Source organism: Protopterus annectens, chromosome 3.part1, assembly GCF_019279795.1.
Source record: "Protopterus annectens isolate FY-2018-M chromosome 3.part1, PAN1.0, whole genome shotgun sequence".
Lineage (NCBI taxonomy): Eukaryota > Metazoa > Chordata > Ceratodontiformes > Protopteridae > Protopterus > Protopterus annectens.
In genome coordinates this window covers 1478717062-1478743423 of record NC_056732.1, presented here as the reverse complement: position 1 = coordinate 1478743423, position 26362 = coordinate 1478717062, and the positions used below count along the sequence as shown (strand labels likewise).

The 26362-nt window shown below is 46.5% G+C and overlaps 1 protein-coding gene across 3 annotated transcripts in view; it reads right to left on the bottom strand.

The window, feature by feature from the left end:
• The window catches only part of STK31 (serine/threonine kinase 31), a 5081810-nt gene that overhangs the window by 4425202 nt on the left and 630246 nt on the right, over positions 1-26362 (bottom strand). The gene's annotated exons all lie outside the window — the stretch shown is intronic.

Sequence of the window (26362 nt, the reverse complement as noted above, 5' to 3'; positions counted from 1 at the left end):
CAGAGAATTAATAATGCGTTGTACCTGCCAAAAATCTGAGGTATCTTCTGCAATCTTGTCTGATAGGGACATGCAGGTATGCCTCTGAAGTCCAACGTTACCAGCCAAGACTCCTTGCCCAGCATGGGAAGGAGTTGCTGTAGAGTGAGCATTTTGAATTTGGGTACCTCCAGGTACGTGTTCAGAATTGAGAGGTCTAACATGGGCCTCCAGGCTTTGTCCTTTCTTGGGACTAGAAACACAGTCTTGAGTAAAAACCTTGACCTTGCTCTTTTGTAGGTACCTTTTGAATTGCTTTCATATCCATGAGAGCTGAAATTTGCTTTTGAGCCTCTGCCCATTGGTTTGGAGGCAGATTTGGCATGCCTCTCATCCAAGGTAAAGTGTGGAAATTAAATCTGTAGCCTCGGGTAATAATGTCCAGAATCCATTTGTCCTTTGTTATGATGCGCCAATTTTGTGAAAATAGAGCTAGTTTCCCACTCAAAGGTGCTGCCAGGGCAATTTTGCTTGGCAGGCGAAGAGGGAAGTCATTGTGTTTGTTTCCTGAAAGGTTGAGATCTTTCGTCCCCACCTCTTTGAGTTGCTGTATGCCATTGTCTACGCCTGAAAGAACCTTGTGGCTGGCCTCTGCCTCTTGGGTGCCTGTACCTACCTCTTTGGGGTCTGTCTGATGCAGGAAAGGACTAGTTTTTTGATGGCCAGTTTCTGTTGGAACGAGGAGATTGTACCTGTAAAAAATCTAACTGTTTGCATTGATTTTGCCTTTTCTTCCATTTTCTTCAAAACTTCCTCTGCTTTGACACGAAATAACACATCTTTCTGCAATGGGGCATCCAATAACTTTGCTTTGACATGTTCTGGTAAGGCCTGTTCTTTAAGCCAAGCATGCCTACGTATGACAGACCCTGTGACAGCTGCTCTACATGAGGCTTCCAATGAATCAAAACCACACTGTAAGGTATGTTTCCCCACTTGCTCTGCTGCATGCAGCAAATCCTGTATCTCTTTCAAATCTAGTTGATGTGTCTGAGGGATCAGCTTCTGCTTTAACTGTGTAATCAAATACTGTTGGTATTTTAGCATGTGGAATTGGCAGTTTAATGCCCTCATGCCTAAAGTGGCAGAAGTATACACTTTCTTTCCCCATCTTTCTAATGCTCTGGAATCTCTTTCAGAAGGGAGTGGATTCTTAGCAGTAGAGGCCTTAACCCCTTTGGGACCCTGGGAAATGGTCTTGGGATCTGCATTAGGGTTTTTATATAGAAACTTAAGAGTATCAGGAACTCGGTAGTATCTGTCTGGTTTAGCTGGAGCTGGAGGTAAGGAATCTGGGTTTAAACTGGATTCAGAGAAAACATCATCCAAAATGTCTAAAACTGGAGGAATTGCCAGGGGTCTATGCTGTGGAAGAAGAAACTCACGGAGTCTTTTCTTGGAGTCAGAGTAATCTTGGCCTTCCCAGTGGAAGTGTTCCCTCATGGTGTGTAAAGTTTCCCCAAATGAGTAGTCTTCAGGAGGGGAGACAGAGGGAATGGACTCTTCAGCATCCAAGTCTTCATAAAGAGGGAAGGAGTAATCCTGGTCATCAGAGTTGCCTGAGGAAATGGATGCTTGGTCAGAGGAAGGATAATCTTCCTCCAGTCTAGGGCTTTTGTCAGGTGGGGGCTGGGATCCCCTGATAAGGGTAATTAAATCCTCTGCCATCTTAAGCATCTGTTTTTTAGGCATAGGGGCCTGTGGGAGGGTGAGTGGCCCCGGTTTTCTAACTTTCAAGGGGGTTTTGAGCTTAGCATAAGGCTTGACAGAGGCAGTTGTCGGGTTGAAAACACCCTCTGAAACCGAAGGTCTATTCAAAGTTTCCCGATCCCCATCGGGGCTGGAGTCAGAGGAGTGAGGCGGAACCGGATCCTACGGCCCAACGGTTTCGGTGTGGGATGCCGTCAGAAATTCTGAATCAGCGGTAGTCAGGGGCTGTGAAGGCGCCTCGGTGAAAACCGGAGAACCGGCGTCAGGCCTTGCTGAGGCCTCGGTATCTGGTCTTGGCTGCCGGTCTTTATCTTTGCGTTTTTTAATCATTGCTGAGGTCGGTTGCTCCAACGGCATGCTATAGTTAAATTTTCTGCCGAAATAATGCTGGGCGAATTCTGCCAGACGCGTTATTGTACGTTTGTTGAACCTAGCACAAAACCGGCAACCAGAGACGTCGTGGTCTGGGCCTAGGCAAGGAATACAAGAATGAAAATCCTTATAAGGTATTTGCTTCCCACAAGAAATACAATTATTAACTTTGTCTGACATCGGTCTGAGGCAAGAAAAGTTTCCCCAATGGGGTACTTAGCTTTAGAGAAAACTTCAGGCTGAAACTCTATTCGAAAATTTCAGGAGCTGGCCGACCGGCACTTGCGAACTGCTTCTGCTTCGGGCACCACACGGCAAGAAAGACTGAAGAAAATGGCGTCGGCTGTCTCTCTTATACCCCTGTCGCACTGACGTCAGGGAAGAGGCGACGACAACAGACGCCGGACCAAGACTTTGGGATTCGGCCGACTGCGGGACCGCCTGACAACAGGATAACCCAAGTGTGATGACTGCAGCAGTATAGCACGATGAACATCCATGTCTGGATGGAAAATGATAAAAGGTTCCACAGCCATGAGTGCCTGTAACTCTGAGACTCGTCTTGCAGGGGTTATAGCTAGGAGCAGAGCTGTTTTCCATGATAAGAACTTTATCTCAGCTGTATTGGCTGGCTCAAAAGGCGGCAGTGTAATTTTTTCCAAGACATAATTGAGGTCCCATACAGGTATTGGTGCTCTCCTTGGAGGTCTTATGTTTTTGGCCCCTCTGAGGTACTGCCTTAGCAATGGATGAGAAAAAATAGGTGGTTCCGTATTGTAATGAGCTGAAATGGCAGAGACATGGATTTTAATTGATGAAAAGGATAGGCCTTTGTCCAGCATCTCAGTTAGGTACTGTAAAATCTGAGGAATATTTGGTACAAACGTGTCAAATCCTTGTGCCTAGTTCCAAGCACTGAATCTCTTCCATTTTTCTGCATAAGATTTTTTGGTATGGGGCCTCCTGGCCTCCAAAATAACATCCATCACTGCTTTAGAGAGAGGTGTGTTCTGAATGGCTACATTATCCGCCATGCTGCCAGATTTAGGGTCTTGAGATGGCTGTGCAGGATCTGATTGCTTCGTTGGGTAAGTAAGTGAGGAATTAGAGGTAATGTCCAGGCTAGGCCTTGAGACCAGCTCTTTAGGATTGGGTACCAATGCTGGCGGGGCCAGTCTGAGGCGATCAGAATCATTTTTGGCTTCTCTTGTCTGACTTTTAGGAGTACCTTGGGGAGGAGAGGCAGAGGAGGAAAGGCATACACTGTTAGGGTTGTCCAGCTGAATGATAGAGCATCCACTTTCCATGCCTGCTTGCAATAAGTCCTTGTGCAGAATCTCTGTAGTTGGCAGTTGTGAGGGGAGGCAAATAGATGTCTGGGCATCCCCATTTCTTTGTTATGCTGAAGACTTGTGGATCCAGTTTCCACTCGTGGGGATCCGTAAGGTTTCTGCTTAGTTTGCCAGAGTATTTATCTTTCCTGGCAGGAATCGTGCTTGCAGGTGTACTTGATAAGTCAATGCTGTGTCCCTCAAATTCATGTCTTGTCTGCAGAGGGGGTAGGAATGTGTGCCTCCCTGCTTGTTTATGTACCACATGACTGTAGTATTGTCCGTCCTTATAAGCAGTTGTCCCGGATGAAGTAGATTCTTGAAAGCTGTCAGGGCATTCTGAACAGCTAGCATCTCTTTTTGATTGATATGCAGATGCCTTTGGCTTGTGGGCCATGTGCCCTGAATACATTTTCCTGTCATGTGGGCCCCCCAGGCATAATCTGATGCATCTATTATTAACTGCCTGGCTGTGGGTAGGCTGAAAGGCTGTCTTGTTGTGGTGACAGGCCTGTGCCCACCATCGAAACTCCTGTTGCAGGCAAGGAATGAGGATAATTAATGATTCCAGGCTGTGGCAATGTTGAGTCAACACTTTTTAGATACCATTGTAGTTTCCTCATATGCAGTCTGGCACATGGAATTAGCAGAATGCAGGATGCCATGAAGCCCAAAGCCTGCAGAATTATTCTTGCAGATAACTGGGTCTTTGTTGCCAACATTGTGAAGTAAGAAGTCAGTTGCCTTTGCTTGTCTGGCCTGAGATAAGCCATCTGGGCAGTTGTATTTAAGCTTGCACCCAGGAATATTACCTCTTGAGAGGGTACTAGTTTTGATTTCTTTTCGTTTACTGTGTACCCTAGGCAAATTAATAATCTTTTTACAAACGCCAGATGCTTTAACAGAAGGTCCTCGTTCTCTGCTTGAATAAGGCAGTCATCCAAGTAAGGATATATTTGAATCCCTCTGTCTGCAAAATGCAATTACTGGTGCCAGGCATTTTGTGAAGACCCTGGGTGCAGTAGATAAGCCAAAGGGCAGTGCAGAGAATTGGTAGTGCATTCAGCCAGTTATGAATCTGAGGTATCTTCTGCAAGATTGTCTGATTGGGACATGCAGGTATGCCTCTTTTAGGTCCAAAGTTACAAGCCAAACCTTCTTGCCCAGCATGGCCAGAAGCTGCTGCAGTCAACATTTTGAATTTTGGAACATCCAGAAATGTATTTAGAATAGACAGGTCCAGTATTGGTCTCCAGGCTTTGTCCTTTCTGGGTACCAAGAAAAGTCTTGAGTAAAACCCTTGTCCCTGCTCTTGCTGTGGTACTTGCTGAATGGCCCTCATGTCCATGAGGGATGAAACTTGTTTTTGGGCCTCTGGCCATTGATTGTGTGCCAGGTCTGGCGTACCTTTTGCCCTTGGCAGGGTGTGAAAGTGGAACCTGTAGCCCTGAGACACTATATTCAAGACCCATTTGTCCTGGGTGATCATGTGCCAATTTTGAGAAAAAAGTGCTAGTTTTCCCCCCTAAGGGGACTGCCAAACGATAAGTGCTTGGTGCTGGCAGAGGAAAGTCATTCGGACTGTTTCCTGTATGGCTGTGATTTGTCTTCTCCACTTTTGGAGGTAGAAGCGCCCCACTGTTTAGGCCTGTATGAGCCCTGGGGCTGGGATCTGCCTCTGGGGCATCTGTATCTGCCTCTTTGCGGCCTGCCTGACACTGGAAAGGACCAATTCTTTGTAGGCCAGTTCCTGCTAAATCTGGGAGGCTGTACCTGTAAGAAATCCTTTACTGTTTGCATAGATTTCGCTTTGTCCTCCATTTTCTTCAACACCTCCTCTGCTTTAACACCAAATAAAGTATCATGCAGTAATGGAGCATTTAATAATTTTGCTTTAACATGATCAGGCAGATTCTGTTCCTTTAACCAAGCATGCCTCCTAATGACAGAACCCGTAACTGCGGCCCTGCATGAGGCCTCCAGAGAATCCAAATCAGATTGCAATGTATGTTTTCCCACTTGTTCAGTTGCATGCACTAAATCCTGCATTTCCTTATTTTCTGCACAATCAGAATTTGTCAACATTTTCTGTTTAAGCAGTGACATTAAGTATTGCTGATATTTAAGCATATGAAATTGACAATTTAAAGCCCTCACAGCCAAAGTAGCAGAAGTGTAAACCTCCCCCCCATCTGTCTAGTGCCCTTGAATCCCTGTCAGAGGGGATAGGGTTTTTTGCAGTGGAAGCCTTGACCCCTTTGGGATCCTGAGAAAGTTTCTGGGTCAGCAGCAGGGTTTTTGTAAAGAAATTTATGTGAATCTGGAACACTGTAGTATCTGGTTTAACAGAGGCAGGGGGTAAAGAGTCAGGGGAAAGGCCAGACTCTGAAAATACATCATCTACAATGTCTAACACAGGAGTAATAGCAAGAGGCCTGTGCTGAGGTAGTAAAAGAAAATCTCTAAGCCTTTTCTTTGATTCTGAGTAGTCTTTGCTCTCCTAGTGGAAGTGCGCCCTCATGGTATGCAGGGTTTCCCCCAAAAGAATAATCCTCAGGAGGAGAGGCTGAAGGGATAGATTCTTCAGCATCAGAATCCTCATAGGGAGGAAGAGAGTATTTATTGTTCAGAACAGGAGTTAGAGAAAATGGAAACCTGATCTGAAGATTCATCTTCTGTCTCTTGCCTAGGCCTCTCATCAGGAGGGGGATGGGAACCCCCTGATCAAGGTAATTAGATCTTCGGCCATTTTGAGCATCTGTTTTTTAGGCATGGAAGTCTGTTCAGGAGAATGCTGTACTTGTTTCTTTGTCTTTAGAACTGCTTTAGTCTTTGCTTTTGAAGCTGAGGTAGGCTTTACATACAACTGTGTAGGTCTGAAAACACCCTCAGAAGTCGATGCCTGCTCAGCGGCTCCGGACCCATCTGAGGGAATAGTTTCCGAGTGTCCAATACCTTGAGTATCCAGAGGCCTAGTTGGCTCCATGTGGGAGTCTGCAGCGGCCTGTGGCTCTGAGGTAGCAGGCGTCAGGGTTTGCAAAAGCGCCTCACTGAGAACTGGCGACTGGCTTAGTGGAAGCCTCGTCGTCGGTTTTGGACCACAGATGCCTGTCCTTTTCTTTTTCCTTGTGCTTTTTACAAACTTCAGTCATCAGCTGTTCCGACAGCATTATATAATTGAATCTTCGGCCAAAGTAATGAAAGGCAAAATCGTACTGACGCTTAATAGTGCGTTGGTTAAATCTAGTACAAAACCGACAGCAAGCAACGTTGTGATCAGGGACTAGGCAAGGAATACAGTAAGAGTGAAAATCCCTATGAGGTATTTGCTTCCCACAAGAAACACAACTGTTAACTTTTTCTGACATCGGTCTGGAGCAAGAAAAAGGTTTCCCCAACGGGGTACTTGGCTTTAATGAAGACTTCGGATCTGAAATTAATTTTTGAAAATCTCAGGAGTCGGCCGACCGGCACTTGCGAACTGCTTTTGCTTTGGGCACCTCGCGGCAAGAAAGACTGAAGAAAATGGCGTCGGCTGCATCTTTTATACCCCTGGCGCACGGACGTCAGTAAAGAGGTGACAGCAACCGACGCCAGACCAAGACTTTGGAATTCAGGCCGACTGCGGGTAGCCTGCCAGCAGGATAACCCAATTGTAATGACTGCAACAGTGAAACACGAACATCTTTCATCGCCAATTTGGGATTGACATACCACTCATGAGGGCAGGAAGATGCATCTGCTCAGTTTGTCCGCTATCACTTTGGAGCTTCCCAGGTTATGCATTACTAGAAAGTGATTGGAAGAGATCGCCCATTGCCATATCATGAGCACTTCCCGACACAGGGGATAAAATCTGGTTCCGCCTTGTTTGTTGAGGTACCAGACTACAGATGTGTTGTCTGAGTTGCAATAGTCACCAAAGGACAGACAGACTGAAAGGCTTGCAACGCTAGAAGCACTGCCCTCAATTCCAGGATACTGATGTGCAAAATTGGCCTCTTGCAGGGACCAAGTGCCTTGAACTGTTCTTCCCAGATAATGCCCCTCCCACCCGATCTGGGAAGTGTCTGTGGTCACTATGACCGTGGGTAGAGAGAGTGAAGGTGTGGCTCCATAGATTCTCCTCTGACTTCATCCACCAGGTAAACCCTTCTTGCAGCAGTTTGTCATCAAAATCAGATAGGACATAGGGTGCGTCAGTACTGATCATTGCTCAGCTAAGAGCCACTGAAGCAGCCTCATATGAAATCTTGCCAGGGGCACTAAGGCTATGGTTGCTGCCATAAATTCTAGGGCTTGGAGGATGAAAAGAGCAGGGACTTTGTGTCTTTGGATATGATGAACTGCACTTGCATCCTTACATTTTGTAGTCTTGTAGAGGGAGAAAAGCTACGCAAGAAACTGTATTGAGTCTTGCTCCTATAAATTCTTGGTCATGTGATGGAGTGAACTGGGATTTCTCTGTTGATAGCAATGTCCAAGGACTGGAAAAGATTTAGCATGAAATCTGTGGCTTGAAGCAGCAGACGCCTGGAAGGGACAGTGAGATGCCAGTCATCTAGGTACGGAAACAATCAGTGTAGTTTCAAGTGAGCTGTTTCTGCTGTCATGCATTTGGTTAACACCCTGGGGGCTGTGGTGAGACCGAAAGGCAGCACTCTGAACTAGAAATGACGTCTCCCAGATGTAAGCGGAGGAACCTTCTGGAGCATTTGTCCATCTTTATATGGCAATACACATTCTGAAGGTCTATAGAGCACATCCAATTGTTCTCCTCTAGGTAAAGGAAGAATAGACTGAACTGTGACCATCCAGAATTTTGTTTGCTGAACGAACTTGTTCAGAAGGCTGAGATCTGAAACTGGTCTCCAGTCCCGTCTTTTTTGGCACTAAAATGAGTCTAGAGTAAAATCTGGATCCTCTTTGGTCTGGTGGGACTTCTTGGATGACTCTTTCAAGCAGCTTTTGAATCTCTACGGCTGCTTGGTCCCTGAGATTGGGTGGAACACTGGGGACTCTTTTTGGTGGTGTGGGAAAGAGTAAAGGGGATGTGGTAACCTCTGGTGATAATTCTCTGCACCCACGTATCTAAAGTTATCAATAGCCAGGCTGTCTGGTGCAGTGAAAATCTTCCCCCGACTGCTTCCAGGGGCAAGCAATTGGGCCTCCAATCAGGAGTGCTGATAGGGTTTGCCCAGAGGAGTCTTCTCTGGAGCCCTGATTCTGTGGACCTCTTCTGCCACGGGAAGGGCATCTTCCATTAGAACTCCCCCTCTGCCCAGAGAGGAGTGTTCCCCACGTGTGTTCTGAAAAGGCCCTTGGGACTTTTTGAACCACATTTTTCCACTCCTCTGATTCCTAGAATAGGATCATTGAGGAGTGGAAAAACGAATGCCCACAGCAGAAAGGGTCTTTCCATCTTTTTCACAACCAGCTAGTGTGTCTAACTTTGGGGCCAAACAAAGAAGATCATTCAATCATTCAATAGGAGCACTGACTAAGGAAGACATGAAAGGTTCCACAAAGTCACACAAGTGCATCCAGGCATGGCAACGCCCAAACCCATTGCCCCAGTCATTCCTTCAGCTGCATGAGCAATGAACCACATGGACAAGTTTGATATAGACCCAAGGGTGGCAAGCTGAGAGGCAACTTTATCCCGCACCTAGTCAGACAGCCCTGGTGAGGGTATCAGACAGCTCCTTTTATCATATCCCTTTGGAGTCTAGTGAAGTGTACCATGAAATTCAAAGACCTAAGAGCGAAGGTAGACTACTCACAGGCCTGCGCCAACCCTGTCCATCGTCTGAGACTCTCGATTAGGAGGATGGACAGTGGAACTCTCTTTGCCAAGTTCCTTTTTGGTGGCCGCCACCACCAAGGAATCTACTGTTAAACCCTTGCCCCAATGTGGTTGGTCTTCTGGCGCTGATAAAATTTTGTCTGGTCCCTGGGGGATCAGCTCTATGGAATCAGGAGCCTTCCACGCCCACTGCACGATAAGCTTAAGGTTGTCAGTGGGCAGAGTCACCCAGGAAGTAGATGAGCGAGCACCAAAGGCCTGCAAGAACACAGATTCCTCAGAGGATGGGTTTGAGGGCTTCCAATCACCCCTCTGTTTTAGAATTTCTAGGATGTCTCCAAATGAGACATCTTCAGAGGGTGACTGTGTGGAACTGTCCCCCTCATCGTAGTCTGCTTCTTCCGTGACAGATGCTTCTGGAGAATCTAGATGCTTCTGGAGAATCTAGATGCTTTCTCTTCAAGACTTCTTATGGGGTGGCTCCTCAGAGAGAATCTCTGAGAAACACTCCTAAGAGGAGGCACCCTAAACAGGGATTTCTTGCTGCTTTGGTGCTCGCTGTCCCGACGTGAGAGATGATGGCAGCTGCGAACAAGAGGGTACAAATATGTGGCACTCAGACATCAATGGCCCAGCAGAGAGCCCGCTGAGGCTAGAACTCTCTCCATGATCTGGAAGGCAGGCCCACCTGAAGAGGGATGGGAGCCCGGAACTGAGAAAGGCAACCTCGGAACAGAGGTCACATCCCACTCCGGAAGACCACCCTCCACAACTGGAGCAGGAGGAGAGTCCAAAACTGCCAGGGTTCTGAGAACCAAAGCAAACAAATTGGTATCATACCAGAGCCCTCGAACTGACAGCCAAACTATGGCCCCAACAGTCTGTCGGCTCTAAGGGAGCTAAAGACATCACAGCAGAATGGGGTACCAAAGAAGCAACTTTTATTGGCACCTTAACAGCTGTAACTGGGGTTACGGAAGTGCTGGGCTCTGTACCTGAAAAGGTCAGAGGAGGAAATGCAAGAGGAATCTTGGGGGGGGGGGGGACCTTGATTCCAGATGGGAGTGAGGTTTGAGTGGGTGCAGGAAGCCCCTTGGCCGCCAAAAGCTGTTCCACTAATCTCACCATATCTACCTTGGAAAAACTTCTGGCTTAACAGACTGACATCCCCAAGGGAGACTGTAGCCTATCCAAAAAAAGGACTGGGAAGCTGACCCAGAAAAGGGTCTATGGGAATATCTTGTTCTGGCAGGTACGTACATTTCTCGCTTTGGCATCGCATGCTAAGGAGCAGGCAGAGAGGTCACAACCAAGATCATCAAGGATGCTGGTGCCGATGAAACTGTTGGTGCCAAGTAAGTCGGTGGTGAGGTTGTCAAAGTCTGTGACAAAACTGTCGGTACCGAGGGGTTCAAGACTGTCTCTGCCAAAGTCTGTTTTACAATGATTTTATTTAATTGCATTTTAACATGTGTTTACCGGGAAAGTCGGACTTGGAACTAAGCCAATTTTCAGCAACGGCCTCGGGAGAAATGCTCCAAATGCATGTCTTTGCAACGTGGGAGGAAACCAGAGTAACCAGAGAAAATCCACACGAAAATAGGGAGAACATGCAGACTCCGTACAGAAGGCACTCCAGCCAAGAATAGAATCAGAGAACCTCTTGCTGTGAGGCAACAATGCTACTGCTGCACCAACTATTTTAGGAACTTTAGTCTTGGAACCAGAGACTTCTCTCTTTTGGAGTCGTGCAGATGGTGCGCTCAGCACTGAGGGACTTCTCTTTTTATGTTCCACTTTTGAGGACTCTGGCTTAGACTGGGCTTTGTCAAAAGTGGATTTCAATAACCCTTTCAAAATCAATTTATTTCGGTGCTCTAAAAGTTCTAGCACTGAAACCCTGGCAGATCTTGCAATTATTCTCTAAATGGGGTGCACCCAAACAATACAAGCATGAAAGATGCCCGCCTAAACTTGGCATCTTTCTTCCACAATCTTGGCACTGCTTAAAGCCCGATGTGCCTTTCTGCTTTTCCCTGATCTTTAAGCAGAGAGAGAGACGCACAAAGGACAGAAAGAGAAAATCCTACCAACAATAGTAGGAAAGAATACCAGAAAATGGTAAGAGGAGAGGGAAAGTACAGACATAGGTACTAAAAGAGATACCTAAAAGGTAAAAAGGAAGGGGGTGGAATACCAACAATGGTAATCGGAATACTGTTGGGTAAGAAGGGTAGAGTGATATATATATATATATATATATATATATATATATATATACACACACACATATACACACACACACACACACACAGTAAAATAGACAGAACTATTTTAACAAATAAACAAACATTTCGATAAAAAGTATCAATATACACATAATCAATGCACTTAGCTGGAGAGTACCGGCTGATGCATCTAGTTACCACAGTGGCATACGAGATATGAGGTAATAGGGAGAGAAGCACTGTGGGTAGAGTCTTACCTTGAGAGTTTTTTGGCTGGCGTGAACTGTACAGTGGATGAGCCAAGTTCTGGGGAGTCAAAACAGAGTCCCATTCATCAAGAATGAAAGAAGACTAACATCGGATAGAATGTTTTTCCAAGACAAGAATTTCAAATCACATGTAGCCAAAGGTTCAAAGAGGGGACAGATCATATTTGACAAGATGAAGTTCAGATCCTAGGGATGAGTTGGATCTTTGTATGGCGGTCTTATCATTGTAGTGCCCTTCAAAAAGGCTTTACAAAGGCTGAGAGACATAACTGCAGCACCATTTTGTCCTACATGGGAATTTAAAATTGCTACCAACTGGACTCTGATAATGGTAGCTGCCGCACCATCATGAAAAAGTTTTGTGAGACATTCTAGATAGAGTGTATGGGCGCAAAAAAAGGATCTGGTTATCATTTGCCCATATTACAAACCTATTCCATTTACTGTTGCACAGTTTTCTTCCAAAGGTTTTATGGGATGACAACAAAATGTTTTACTGGTGAGGAAAGAAGATGAACCCTGGCAATCAAGGGAATTGGAGCAGCCAAACTGTGAATTTGATGTTTTGGAGGCTGGGATGTTCCATTCCCAACACATGCATCAGCACATCTGCACCTGGGTTTCTGCAATAACTTTGGAATCAGAGGAATTGAATAAAAGGCGTATAGGGTCCCAGAGGTCAATCGTGAACAAGTGCATCCTTTGGTGACTCCCCCATTGGAGGGATTAGGGCAAAGTAGTTGATGCATTTGGCATTGGTAAAAGAAGCATAAAGGTTGCAGCAAGGCTGGCCCCATTTTTGGGAACTCTCTTCCGCTTTCTGATTGAGCGACCACTATTGTGGCCATAATATAGCCCTGCTCAATTTCTGTCATCATGCTGGATTTCCCCAGAATGTGCATTGCAACAAGAAAGCGGTTGGAAGACGTTGCTCACTGCCAAACCCTTATCACTTCTCGACAAAAGGGGCAAGATCTTGTTCCTCTTTGTTTATGTACCAGACTACCGACATAGTCTGTCTGAATCGCTATTGTTCCTAGAGGGAGAGTGTTTTGAAACGTTTGCAATGCCAAAAGCAATTGCTCATCTCTAGGATGTTTATGTGCAGATAAGCTTCATGCTCCTGCCAGGTGCCTTGGACCGTCTCCCCCAGATAATGCCCCACCCACCTATCTGGGAAGCGTCTGTAGCCACAGTGGCCTGAGGTTGAATGAGAATAAAGGGACGGTCTTGAGATATTTAAAGAGTGTGAATCCATCACTGGAGATCTTTTTTTGCAAGTGTTTGTTATGAGAATCTTGTGGGACACTGGTAAATGAAGAATCTACCATTGTGTGGAAAGTAACAACTGAAGTATACTCATATATATGTAAGCTAGGGGAATTAGTATAATAGATGCTGCCATCTTTCCCCGTACTTGAACTTGTTCTGCAGTGACTCGGGTTTTTTTAATCTCACATCCCACAGATCATGCATATCTGCAGTGAGCGAGTCTTGCTATCATCTCTGTTGTATCCATGTCTGCTCCTAAAAAAATTTAAATTTTTGAGATGGCTCTACAGCAGACTTGTCGTAGTTTATGGTAATGCCTAGGGAAGAACAAAGCTGAACTGTATAATCCCTGGCTTGCAGCAGTAGATGACTGGTTAGGGCAGCTATGAGCCAGTCATCCAGACACAAACACCTGGAATCCTCGGCGTCTGAGGTGAGATGCCACTACTGCCATGCATTTGGTGAACACTGGAGACTGTAGTGAGCCCAAAGGGCAGAGCTCGAAACTGGAAATGACTGGCTCCTAGCCAAAAGCCCAAGATCTTTTTGGATCGTCTTTCCATTTTGATGTGGTAATACGTAACCTGAAGGTCTATAGAGTACATCCAATTGTCTTTTCCTAGGAATGGAAGTATCAACTGCAGTGTCACCATCTGGAACTTTGTTTTCTTCACTGATTTGTTTAGTTTGCCGAGATCCAGGACTGGTCTCCAGTCCCTTTTCTTTGGGGCTAAAAAGAACCTTGAGTAAGTTCTGGATCCTCTCTTGTCTGAGGGGACATCTTGGATGACTCTTTCTTTAGCAACTTTTGAATTTCTGACATTGCTTGTTCCTTTTGACTGGGTAGGACATCTGGAACGGATTGGTTTATGGGAGTGGAGAAGAGAAGGGAGTGATATAACCCCTGGATATGTCCTGTATCCAAGTGTCATTGGTTATGTCTTGCCAGGTTTCTAAGTGCAGCAGCAGTCGTCCCGTGATCGCCTCAAGAGGCGAGCTGTCGGGCACTCCTTCAAGAGTAGGGTCTGCCAAAGAAGGATTCTCTGGAGTCCTGCTTCTGTGGGCCTCCTCTGGCATGAGGGTGGCATCTTCCACTATTATTCCCGCCTGTACCTCAAAGGTAACTACTACCTTGTGTGTCCTGGTAAGACTTTTGTGATTTCCTGAACCACATCTTTCCACTACCTCTCTGACCTTTTAGAAATGGTCTAGTGGGAGTGGAAAAATGCACTCTCATGGCAGACAAAGTCTTACCGTCCTGTTCACACAGGGTTAGCATTTCTTTAACTTTAGGTCCAAAGAGAGATGAGCCACTAAAGGGAGCATTAACAAAGGAAGACAAAGAGCTCTGCGAAATCTCAAAGGCACATCCAAGCCTGCCTCTTAATACAGATGTCTGAACCCGCCGCCCTACTCACTCCATCTGCTGCATAAGAGATGAGTCGCATGGAAAAGATGACCATTGAAATGAGGGTAGCGAGCTGTGCGTTGACCTCATCTACCGCTGCATTAGCTATAGCTCTTTGGACATTACCTGAAAGAACTTTCAGCAGGTCTCTCTGAAGTCTGGTGAAATGAGCAAGGTAATATAGCAATCGTTATGTAAAAGCTGCTGAAGAAGAGATGCGCGTCCCATACCCATTCACTGTCCTAGAATCCTTATTAGGAGGATGGATAGCTGAACTGGTCTCAAAGTTCCTTTTTTGTAGCAGCTGCCATGACCATGGCATCAACTGCTACACCTTTGGTAAGGGAGGATTGGTATGTGGGGGCTATAATATACTTGTTTGGCCTCCTATGAGTGGGTTTTATGGAATCCGGGGTCTCCCATACCTTCCGAGAGATTAACTGAATAAACTCATCAAAAAGCGAAGTCACTCAAGAGGTTGTAGGGCGAGATCCGAAGGTCTTCATGTATACAGACTCCTAGGCCGAAGGAGAGGAGGACTGCCAGTCACCAGTTTCAAAATTTCTAGGATGTCTCCAAAGGAGACACCCTCAGGAGATGACCTTGGGAACCCTTCTGCTTCAGGGGGCCAGTATCTGAAGTGACAGAATCCCCTGGAGAGGATAGATGCTCCCTCTTGCATGATCTCTTCTGAGGGACTTCCTCAGTGGGGTAGTCTGGACAGACACCTGCACAGAAAAGGGAGGAAGCTCCGAGGAAGACTGGGCCTGAGAGTGGGAAGCAGTCACCACCCTCCTCATAACTTTGAAAGCACTCTACCAGTCTCCAAAGAACTCCCCGGACCAAACAAAGTGGATGTCAGGGCCGAAGAATCCTGCACAGCAGGAGACAAACTCCAAAGAAGAGGTGGGGAGCTGAACCCACCCGAGTCGAGACCCCAATAGACAGAATTGCATCAGAGATTTGAGCCGGCTCACAGGACCTGACATGCGAGTGCCAGCTCCCAAAAATCTCCTGCTCCGACTGGAAGGGGATGCTTGGGGTAGACACCGGATTCGAGGCGCCAAATATCCCGGACCCGATACAGACACCAGCTGGATACTGGAGTCTTCCGGCATTGACCTTGTAGACAGTGTTGGGGATCTGGCTCTGGCTAGGAACAGTGAAAGGAGCAGAGAAGTAATCGGCTCCAAAGATGGAGTTCGGCTCCTATAACCGTACTTCACAGGTAATGGGTCGTTTGGAGCCAAAGATTCAGAAGTAGTTTTCTGAGCCGAAGACAGTACAGTTGTGTACACCTACCATAAATTTAGATGTTAGAGTGTCTTCACTGTTGCAGTCATGACTGCAGGGTTCTCCCCTGCCGGCAGGCAGTCCTCGGTCGGCCAGAATCCCAAAGTCTGGGTCCGGCATCGGCTGTTCAACCATGCTCCCTGACGTCAGAGCGCCAGGAGTACAAAGCTGACAGCCGACGCCATCTTCTCCAGTTTTTCTTGCCCCAGATGTCAGGAGTCCCAAAATGAGAAAGGTCCCATATCCTTTGCAAATGCACCTCAGAAGAATGGTGAAAAAAGGAACCACACACAAGTAAAAATAAGAGGGGACAGGAGAGAGGGAAACCCAGACTGCAACAGTGAAGACACTCTAACATCTACATTTATGGTAGGTGTACACAACTGTACTATGTTCATCATGTTTCACTGTTGCAGTCATGACTGTAGGGTAGAATCCCAAAGCAGAATGAAAGGGAGGTGGTCATAAAGTAGAAGGGGCGGCTAAAAGGCCCTGCAAGACTGCAGAGGCAAAGCCTGCCCTAGACTTAGAGTAGAGAGGTAGATTGTAGTGCTTTGAAAAAGTATGCACTGAACTCCAAGTTGCAGCTTCCAAAATGTCTTTGGTAGGAACTCCCCTGAGGAAGGCTGCAGAAGTGGCAGCAGCTCTGGTGGAATGAGTCCGTATACTCCCTGGGATTTGCTTTCCATGGTATGAATAACAAAATCTGATTCCATGAGCAATCCATTTAGAAATGGTCCGTTTTGAAATGGCTTGACCTTGGGAACTTGAAGCATAAGAAACAAACAATTGTTCTGATTTTCTGATGTCCTTGGTTCTGTCCAGGTAAAAACGTAGTTGTCTGTGTACATCCAAGGAATGTAAGATCCTTTCCCCTTTATTTTGAGGAGTGGGGAAAAAAGTTGGCAAGTGGATAGTTTGATTTAAAGCCACTTTGGAAACCACCTTAGGCATGAAGGTAGGATTAGTCCTCAAAGACTTGATGAAAAATAATATAAGGTTCCACAGCCATAAGAGCTTGTAACTCTGAAACTCTCCTGGCAGAGGTAAGGGCTAACAGGATGGCTGTTTTCCAAGATAAAAACTTGATGTCAGAAGAGGCAGCAGGCTCAAAAGGAGGCCAGGTGAGCTTTTCCAAAACATAGTTGAGATCCCAAGCAGGAATGGGAGGAGATCTAGGAGGTCTTAAGTTCTTAGCTCCTCTGAGAAACTGTCTCATGAGCTGGTGGGAAAAGATTGGAGGGTCTGTATTGTAATGAGCGGAAATAGCAGAGGCATGTATCTTAATGGAAGAGAAAGAGAGACCCTTATGTAAGAGATCTGTCAAGTAAAGTAAAATTAAAGGAATGTTAGGAAGAAGAGGATCAGAATCCTGAGCCTGCATCCAGGAACAAAATCTTTTCCATTTTCCTGCATAAAATTTTCTAGTGCTAGGACGTCTGGCTTCTAAAATGACATCCATAACCTGCTTGGGTAGGAGAGAAGAAATCAAAGGCCCTGGATTAACCAGGCCACCAGGCTGAGAGTGCTGACATGGGAGTGTAGAACCTGACCCTGATGTTGGGACAGAAGGTTCAGAGTTTGTGGTAAGACCCAATGGGGTTCCAGACATAGGGTTTTCAGAGTGGGGTACCAAAACTGCCGAGGCCAATTTGGGGCCAACAAGATTATCATCTTGGGCTTGTCCTGTTTGATCTTTAATAATACCCGAGGAAGAGGCGGAAAGGCATATCCCGAGAGGTTTCTCCAACTGAAAGACAGTGCATCCACTTTCCAAGCTAGTTTGTGGAAAGTCCTGGTGCAAAAATTCTGTAGATGATGGAGATGGGATGCAAAGAGGTCTATGTGAGGACGTCCCCAGACTGCTGTTATCATCCTGAATATTTCGGTGTCCAGCATCCATTCGTGTGGATCCAAAAGGTTTCTGTTCAGACTGTCTGCCAGGAAGTTTTGCTTCCCTGGTAGAAACTGAGCTTGAAGGTCCAGATTGCAAGCTAGAGCTGTGTTCCATAGATTCATGGCTAGTCTGCAAAGGGGGTAGGAATGAGATCCCCCTTGCTTGTTTATGTACCACATAACTGTGGTGTTGTCTGTCCGTATCAGTAGTTGTCCTGGTTGTAGAAGATTCCTGAAGGCCATTAGAGCTTTCTGAACGGCTAACATTTCCTTTAAATTGATATGCAGGTGCTTCTGATCCTTTGTCCAAAGGCCCTGCAGACAGTTGCCCTGAAAATGGGCTCCCCAAGCATAATCCGAGGCGTCCGTGGTTAGAATCTGAGTGGCAGGAGGCAGACAGAAGGGTTTCCCTTTGTTTAGAGTACATGCCCTGGACCACCAAAGGAATTCCTTTTGAAGACAAGGCAGGATGGTGATCAGTAGGTCTAAACTGTGGCAATGCTGAGACCATACACTTTTTAGATACCACTGTATTTTCCTCATGTGTAGTCTTGCATATGGTAAGAGAAGGATGCAGTAGGCCATGTAACCCAAAGCCTGCAGGAATCTCCTTGCAGATAGCAGAGTTACAGTTGCCAAGGTTTTGAAAGTTGAAGCCAGCTGTAATTGTTTTTCGGATGTCAGAAATGCCATCTGGGTTGTGGTGTTTAGAAGAGCACCCAGAAAAGTTATCTGTTGTGAGGGTGTCAAAGTTGACTTTAAGTTTACAGAGAATCCCAGGAACTTGAGAAGGTTCTGTACAAATTCTAGATGCTGGAGTAGGACATCCTTGCTGTCTGCCTGAATTAGACAATTGTCCAGATAAGGGTAAATTTGAATTCCCTTGAGTCTGCAGTAAGCTACTACTGGAGCCAGGCATTTGGTGAAGACCCTGGGTGCAGTAGACAATCCAAAGGGCAGTGCAGAGAATTGAAAGTGCCTCGATCCGGCCTTGAACCCGAGGTATTTTCTGCGTTCCTGCCTGATGGGAATGTGTAAATATGCCTCCTTTAAATCCAAAGTTACCATCCATGCATTTCTGGACAGCATTGGAAGTAGCTGCTGTAGAGTAAGCATCTTGAAATTTGGAATCTCTAGAAAGGTGTTCAAGACTGACAGATCCAGAATGGGTCTCCATGAGTTTTGCTTCCTGGGGACTAGAAAGAGCCTTGAGTAAAAACCTTGTCCCATCTCTTAAAGTGGAACTAGTTCTATGGCTTTCATAACCAAAAGAGCTTCCACCTGGTTTAAGGCCTCTGTCCACTGATGTTTTGGAAGGTCTGGCCATCCGCTTGGCCTTGGCAGGGTATGAAAATGGAATTTGTAACCTCTTGAAACCACATCCAGAACCCACTTGTCTTGGGTTATAGGAGTCCAATTTTGATAAAAAAAAAAAAGAGAGAATTTTCCTCCGAGAGGGGCTTCCAGGCAAGAAGTTCCGCAGCCCAACAGAGGGAGTCATTGAGTCTGTTTCCTATGAGTTTGTGACCGGTCCTTTCCTCCCCTAGGGGTGGAAGCAGTCCACTGTCTTGGTCTATAAGAAGCTTGTGTTTGAGGCCTTCCTCGGGAGTGTCTATATCTACCCCTCTGAGGCCTGTCTGAATTGGGAAAGGACCAATTTTTAGAAGGCCAATTCCTGCTAAATCTGGGTGGCTGTACTTGTAAGAAATCTTTAACTGTTTGCATGGATTTCGCCTTGTCCTCCATCTTTTTAATCACCTCTTCAGCTTTTGATCCAAACAAAACATTATGCTGAACAGGAGCATCCAATAATTTAGCTTTTACTTGTTCTGGCAAATTTTGTTCCTTTAGCCATGCATGCCTCCTAATAACTGTGCCGGGGGCAGCAGCCCTACAAGAAGCCTCCAAGGCATCAAATCCACAGTGTAAACAAAGCTTCCCAACTTGTTCAGTGGCATGCAATAAGTCATCTAATTCCTTATCTGCAAAAGCAGAAATTGAAGTAAGCTTTTGTTTTAAAACAGACAAGAGAAATTGCTGGTATTTCAGCATATGAAACTGACAGTTTAAAGCCCTAATGGATAAAGTAGCAGAAGTGTACACTTTTTTGCCCCATCTTTCTAAAGATCTAGAATCCTTTTCAGTGGGAATGGGGTTTTTGGCAGAAGCGGCCTTAACTCCCTTAGGACCCTGAGAAATGGTTTCAGGGTCAGCAGTAGGGTTCTTGTATAAAAACTGGTGGGAATCAGGAACCCTGTAATATCTATCAGGCTTAACAGGAGCAGGAGGAAGAGTCAGGGGTTAAGTTAGCCTCTGAAAAAGCATCATCCACAATATCCAAAACAGGAGGAATAGCCAGGGGTCTATGTTGGGGGAGAAGAAGAAAATCCCTTCGTCTTTTCTTAGATTCCGAATACTCCTGTCCTTCCCAGTGGAAATGTTCTCTCATTTCATGCAAAGTTTCCACAAAACAGAAATCCTCAGGGGGAGAAGCTGAAGGAATGGATTCCTCAGCATCAGAATCCTCATAAGGAGGGAAAGAATATTCCTGGTCAGAAAACGAAACTGAAGAAACAGAAGCCTGATCAGAGGAATCATAATAAACTTCCTGCCTTGGCCTTTTATCCGGAAGGGGATGTGAACCCCTAATCATAGTAAGTAAATCCTCCGCCATCTTGAGTAACTGTTTCTGTGACTTGGGAGCCGGTTCAGAAGAGGCCTGTGTTGCAGTCTTTGATTAAGAAGGAGTCTTTGCCTTTGTCTTTGGCTTTGCCTTTATTAGAAGCTGAGTAGGCCTGAAAACCTGTTCGGAAGCCGGTACCAGCACAGCGGCTCCGGACCCATCTGAAGGAGCATTGTCCGAAGGTCCTGCAATAGAAATATTCAAAGGCCTAGTTGGCTCCTCGTGAGAGTCCGTTTCGGCCATCAGTTCTGAAATGGCCGACGACAGGGGCTGCAAAAGCGCCTCACTGATGACGGCCGAACCTGAAGCTGGCTCCGCTTGTGCGATATAGTCAGATTTGGACCTCGGAAGCCTGTCTTTATCCTTGTGACGTTTGTGAACTCCAGTAGCCGGAACCGTATCCGACAACATTTTGTAGTTAAAACGCCTACCGAAATAATGAAAAGCAAAATTGTACCTTCGTTTAATTGTACGTTGATTGAATCTAGCACAAAACCGACAACTAGCTACGTCGTGGTCAGGGCCTAAGCAAGGAATACAGTAAGAGTGAAAATCCTTATGAGGTATTTGCTTCCCACATGAAATACAATTATTACCTTTTTCTGACATCAGACTGGAGCAAGAAAAAGTTTCCCCAACGGGGTACTTGGCTTTGAGTGGAGAAGAAAGTCTTCAGACTGAAGTTTTTCAGAAAAAATCGTCAGGAGTCAGCCGACCGGCACTTGCAAACTGCTATCACCACAAGGCAAGAAAGACTGGAGAAGATGGCGTCGGCGGTCAGCTTTGTACTCCTGGCACTCTGACATCAGGGAGCATGGCTGAACAGCCGACGCTGGACCCAGACTTTGGGATTCTGGCCGACTGAGGACTGCCTGCCGGCAGGGGAGAACCCTACAGTCATGACTGCAACAGTGAAACACGATGAACATCGTCTGCTCAGACAGTCCCTGCAACGGAGATTGATGCCTGCTCCATAAGTGCTGTCGGAGCAGACTCTAGCAGTAGTTTGGCTTTTGGCTCTGAGGCAGATTTAGGAGCTGAAGAAGGCCGTTTTCCCGCTCTCTCAGACTTGTCCAATTTTAGAGAGGAGGGATCAACAGTAATAGCCTCAAAAAATGGGGTTTTCAATAACCTCTTCAAAAAATCTATTTTTTTTCCGTTCCATAACTGCCATCTGGTTAAAGGTGTGCCATACGGAACAGGACTCCTGCAAATGCAGAATCCCCAAACAGTATACGCATAAGATGTGAGAATCACTGAGGGGCATCTTTTTGCTATACTTTTCACATATTTTAAACCCCAAGGGCTTGCTACCTTTCGTGTACATACTAAGTACAGAAACAAACGGTTTAACTAATTAAAGATATACAAGTAGAAAATCTTTTTTTTAAGACCACCACCACTAACAGCTACAAGGGGATGGGGGGGGGGGAGCAGGGCAAGTCCTCCAACTTAAACGGACTTTATTAACTACCCTCCAACTAAAATAAGAAGTTATGTACCTACCATAACGTTCCATGTTAGTTGTCTTCTCTCGCCTTCTTTCTTGCTTGATGGGTTCGGAGCCGATCCTCGGCTCCGACTCGGCACTTGCTTTAGCTCGAGAACTCCTTTTACCAGCTCGAGGCAGCCCCATATCCCATGATGCAAGGCAGGAAGTACCCAGATCTCGTTTGTTGACAAAGGGCAATAACACCAAGCATAAAATACTTCCCAAAGGAAGAAGAAACTTACAGATGGAAAAAGGACCAGGTCTGAATGGCCTTTAGCATAATAGTTTCTTATACAAGGTCTGTCCAGGCCAGGGGGAAGGAGGGAGGGTCGCAAGAAAGAAGGCGAGAGAAGACAACTAACATGGAACGTTATGGTAGGTACATAACTTCTTAATGTTAAGTTGTCAATCTCGCCTTCATTCTTGCTTGATGGGACCGTCCCTAGCACCTCTATCCTGGGTGGCTCAATGGAACAAACTCTTGAGGACTGTAGAGCCAAAACTGGCTCTGTCCCTGGAGGCCAAGTCCAATTTGTAATGGGAAACAAAAGTGTGGGAGTGGCCCAAGTGGCGCTGCACAAATAGTGTCTAAAGGCAGTCTAGCTTGAAAAGCTGTAGAAGTAGCTAAACTCCTAGTTGAATGTGCTTTAGGTTTTGAGCACAGCTGTTTTCCCTGATCATATAAATTTCAGTGATGACCCAAGAAAGCCATCTGGACAAAGTCACTTTAGAAACAGGAAGGCCTTTTTTATTATCCGCATAGGAAACAAAAAGTTGATCAGATTTTCTAAATTTTTTGTTCTGTCCAAATAATATCTAAGCTGACGGTGGACGCCAAGATAATGTAGCTTTTGTTCAGCTCTATCTGAATAGTTAGGAAAAATACAGGAGATCAATGGATTGATTCAGATTGTTTTTTGAAGCGACCTTAGGCAAAAAGGATGGATTAGTTCTCAAAGATACTCTGTCTTTGTGAAAAATCAAATAGGGGTCGAACCGAAGAGCATGAAGTTCAGACACCCTCCTGGCGATGTAATAGCCACTAGGCATACCGTTTTCCAAGAAACATATTTTAGGGAACAAGACACAGCTGGCTGGAAGGGCCGAACAATCACGGATGTCAGCCCTAAATTTAGATCCCACTGAGGAGGAGCATTCCTGATTCGCGGCTTTAGCAGGAAAGTTCCTTTCAAAAGGCCCTGCAGAGCCTATGGGACATAATATTATGATCTGCTATCCCGACATGAAAATTAGAAATAGCAGCCAACTGAACTCTGACTGTGGAAGAAGAGGAGCCTGCATGAAAAATCTCTGCTAAGAAGTCCAGAACTGCCTGAACAGGGGCAGTAAAAGGATCAATATTTTGGGCCTTAGCCCAATAAGAGAAACGTTTCCATTTGCTTGTGTAAATCCTCCTGGTAGAGGATTTTAGTGAAGCTACTATGATATCTCTAACTGGGTTAGAGATCAAAGGAAGCCTGGCTAAGGAAGGAAGTGGAGCAACCATGCTGTGAGGTTGAGAGAAGGGATTGACCGGTGCAGCTGACCGGATTGGTGAATCAGTAGATCTGGCACTGGGTCCAGATGCCACGGCTGCACCAAAAGGTGATGATGGCGGAACGGGAACCAAACTTGTCGAGGCCAGTAAGGGGCAATGAGAATCAATTTGGCTCTCAAAGCGGTAGCTTTCTGGATCACCTGAGGGATCAGAGGAAATGGAGGGAAGGCATAAAGAAGTCCCTGGGGCCAATCCTGGGTCAGAGCGTCTCTGGGGGGATGGCCTGATAGAGGGAAGAGGCTGAAGAAGTCTGGACATTTGCTGTTTTGGGGAGTAGCAAAAAGATCGCAACATGGACGACCCCATTCCAGAAAAATCTCTTCCGCTATGGATTGCTTGAGAGACCACTCGTGAGGCATGAGAATAGCTCTGCTCAATCTGTCCGCTATAATGTTGGTTTTCCCAGGGATATGCGTTGCTACCAGAAACCGATGAGAGGAGATCGCCCATTGCCAAAGTCTGAGCGCTTCTCGACAAGGGGTAGGACTTGGTTCCGCCCTGTTTGTTGATATACCAAACTACAGACATGTTGTCTGTGTGGACTGCAATTGTCCCTACGGGAAGAAAGTCGTTGAGGGCTTGCAACGTTAAAAGCACTGCTCTCATCTCCAGGACATTTATGTGCAGATGGTACTCGAACGGTTGCCACGTCCCATGAACCATCCTGCCCTGATAATGACCCCCACCCGATCAGGGAGGCATCCGTGGTGACAGTGGCTATCGGGACGGAGGTACAAAGCACCTGCCTTGGTGAACCTGAGACGATGTGATCCACCAAGCAAGATGTTCTTTGCATGTTTGTGTCACCAGAATCTGGTGACGCATTGGGAGTTGCTGGTATGACCACTGCGTGAACAGCATCCACTGAAGGAGGCGCATGTAGTATCGAGCCAGGGGAAGAAGAGTAACGGCCGCAGCCATGAGACCTAATACCTTTAGAACCATTCTGGCCTGTACTTTCTTGCTGGCCAGAATGATCCTGACATGAGTCTGAATGTCTGAAACTCTTTGTTCCGTAAGGGTAGCTGACATCCGAACAGTGTTTAAGTTTGCGCCTATGAAGGTAATAGACTGGCAGGGCGATAAGGATGACTTTTCGAAGTTGACTGAGATGCCCAAATGAGAACAAAGGTCTATTGTGTAATCCCTGGCTTGTATAAGCTGATGCCTGGTGGTGGCTGACAGGAGCCAGTCGTCGAGATACGGAAACACCTGGAATCCTTGACGTCTCAGGTGAGCCGTGACCACTGTCATGCATTTGGTGAACACTCTGGGGGCTGTAGTGAGACCAAAGGGCAGGGCTCTGAACTGGAAATGACTGGACCCCAGCCGAAAGCGGAGAAACCTCCTGGAGCGTCTGTGAATTTTGATGTGATAGTACGCATCCTGAAGATCTATTGAGCACATCCAGTTGTCCTTCTGTAAGAAGGGCAGAATTGACTGAAGAGTGACCATTCGAATCTTGTCTTCCTGACAGACTTGTTGAGTCTGCTGAGATCCAATATTGGTCTCCAGTCTCCCGTCTTTTGGGGACCAAAAGAACCTTGAGTAGATTCCGGCTCTGAATGGTCTATTGTAACTGGCTGAATGGCTCTTTTGCAGTAGTTTTGCGATTTCTAACTCTGCAATGTCCCTTAGACCGGTGGTACATCTGGAAGGGAACTTGAGGGGAAGGGACTTTCCTCGAAAGGAATTATGTAACCCTTGGATATGATCGACTGTACCCATCTGTCTTGAGTGAGGGAATGCCAGGCTTCTGGGTACAGTGATAATCTTCCCCGACTGCCTCCAAGGAGGGACAGCCGGGCAACACCTCAGGGATGCTGAAAGGGCTTATCAGAGAGAGGCTCCCTGTTTCCCTGGTTCTTCGGACCCCCTCTGCCTCTAGAGCGGCGTCTGTTGTTGTTACCCCCTCTGCCTCTAGGGGTAAACTGACCACGTGAATCCGCCGTGACTCCTTGGGATTTACGGAACCACATCTTACCACCCTTCTGTCCTTTGGGATACGGCCTAGAAGGGGTGGAAAAACGGACTCCAACAGCAGAAAGAGTCTTGCCGTCCTGCTCACACCTGGTCAAGGTCTCCTTCACCTGAGGGCCAAACAAAGCTGACCCATCAAAGGGAGAATTTGTGAAGGACGCCTTAAAGGGATCCGCAAAATCACATAGCCGCATCCAGGCTTGGCGTCTAAGAGCCACACCTGTGCCTGCGGCTCTACTCGCTCCATCCGCAGCATAAGATATTAGTCGCATGGAGGAGTTAGCAATGGAATTGAGGGTTCCTAGCTGCGAAGCAATCTTTTCTTGAGCCCCTGCAGCTGTAGGATCCTGAACTACTTCTCCCAGCTCCTTCAGGATATCTCTCTGAAGTCTGGTGAAGTGACAAAGATAATTCAGCGAACGCATAGCAAAGGTCGCTGAGGAAAACATCCGCTTGCATACCTATCCATGGTCCGAGAGTCCTTATTAGGAGGATGGACGGGCACGGAAGGATCTGCAAGTTCCTTTTGGTGGCCGCAGCCACCACCATGGCATCAGCGGGACACCCTTGGTTAGGAATTGTTTGTCACTAGGGGCAGTGATAAATTTAGAAGGCCTCCTAGGGACTGGCTCTACAGAGTCAGGAGCTGTCCACGCCTTCGTGCAATAACCTGCATAAGGGGTCGAAGGCGGAGACACCCAGGAGGTGGAGGGCCGAGATCCAAACGCCTCTAGGTATACTGACTCATCCTCAGAGGGATTGTTGGTGGGCCAGTTTCCCTCTGTTTGAGAAGTTCTAGGATGTCTGAAAAGGAGACATCCTCAGAGGGGATCTAGGGATCCCTCTGACTCATCAAAGTCAGTATCAGAAGTGACAGACTCGGGGAGTCTACATGCTTCCTCTTACAAGTCCTCTTCCTAGGAGGATCTCCCGAAACATCAGGAGAATCCTCGGAAGAGGGGAAATTCCCAATGGGGAAACCTGAGGCGGAGGATCTCTGGGTCCTGTAGCAAGAGAAGTGGCAG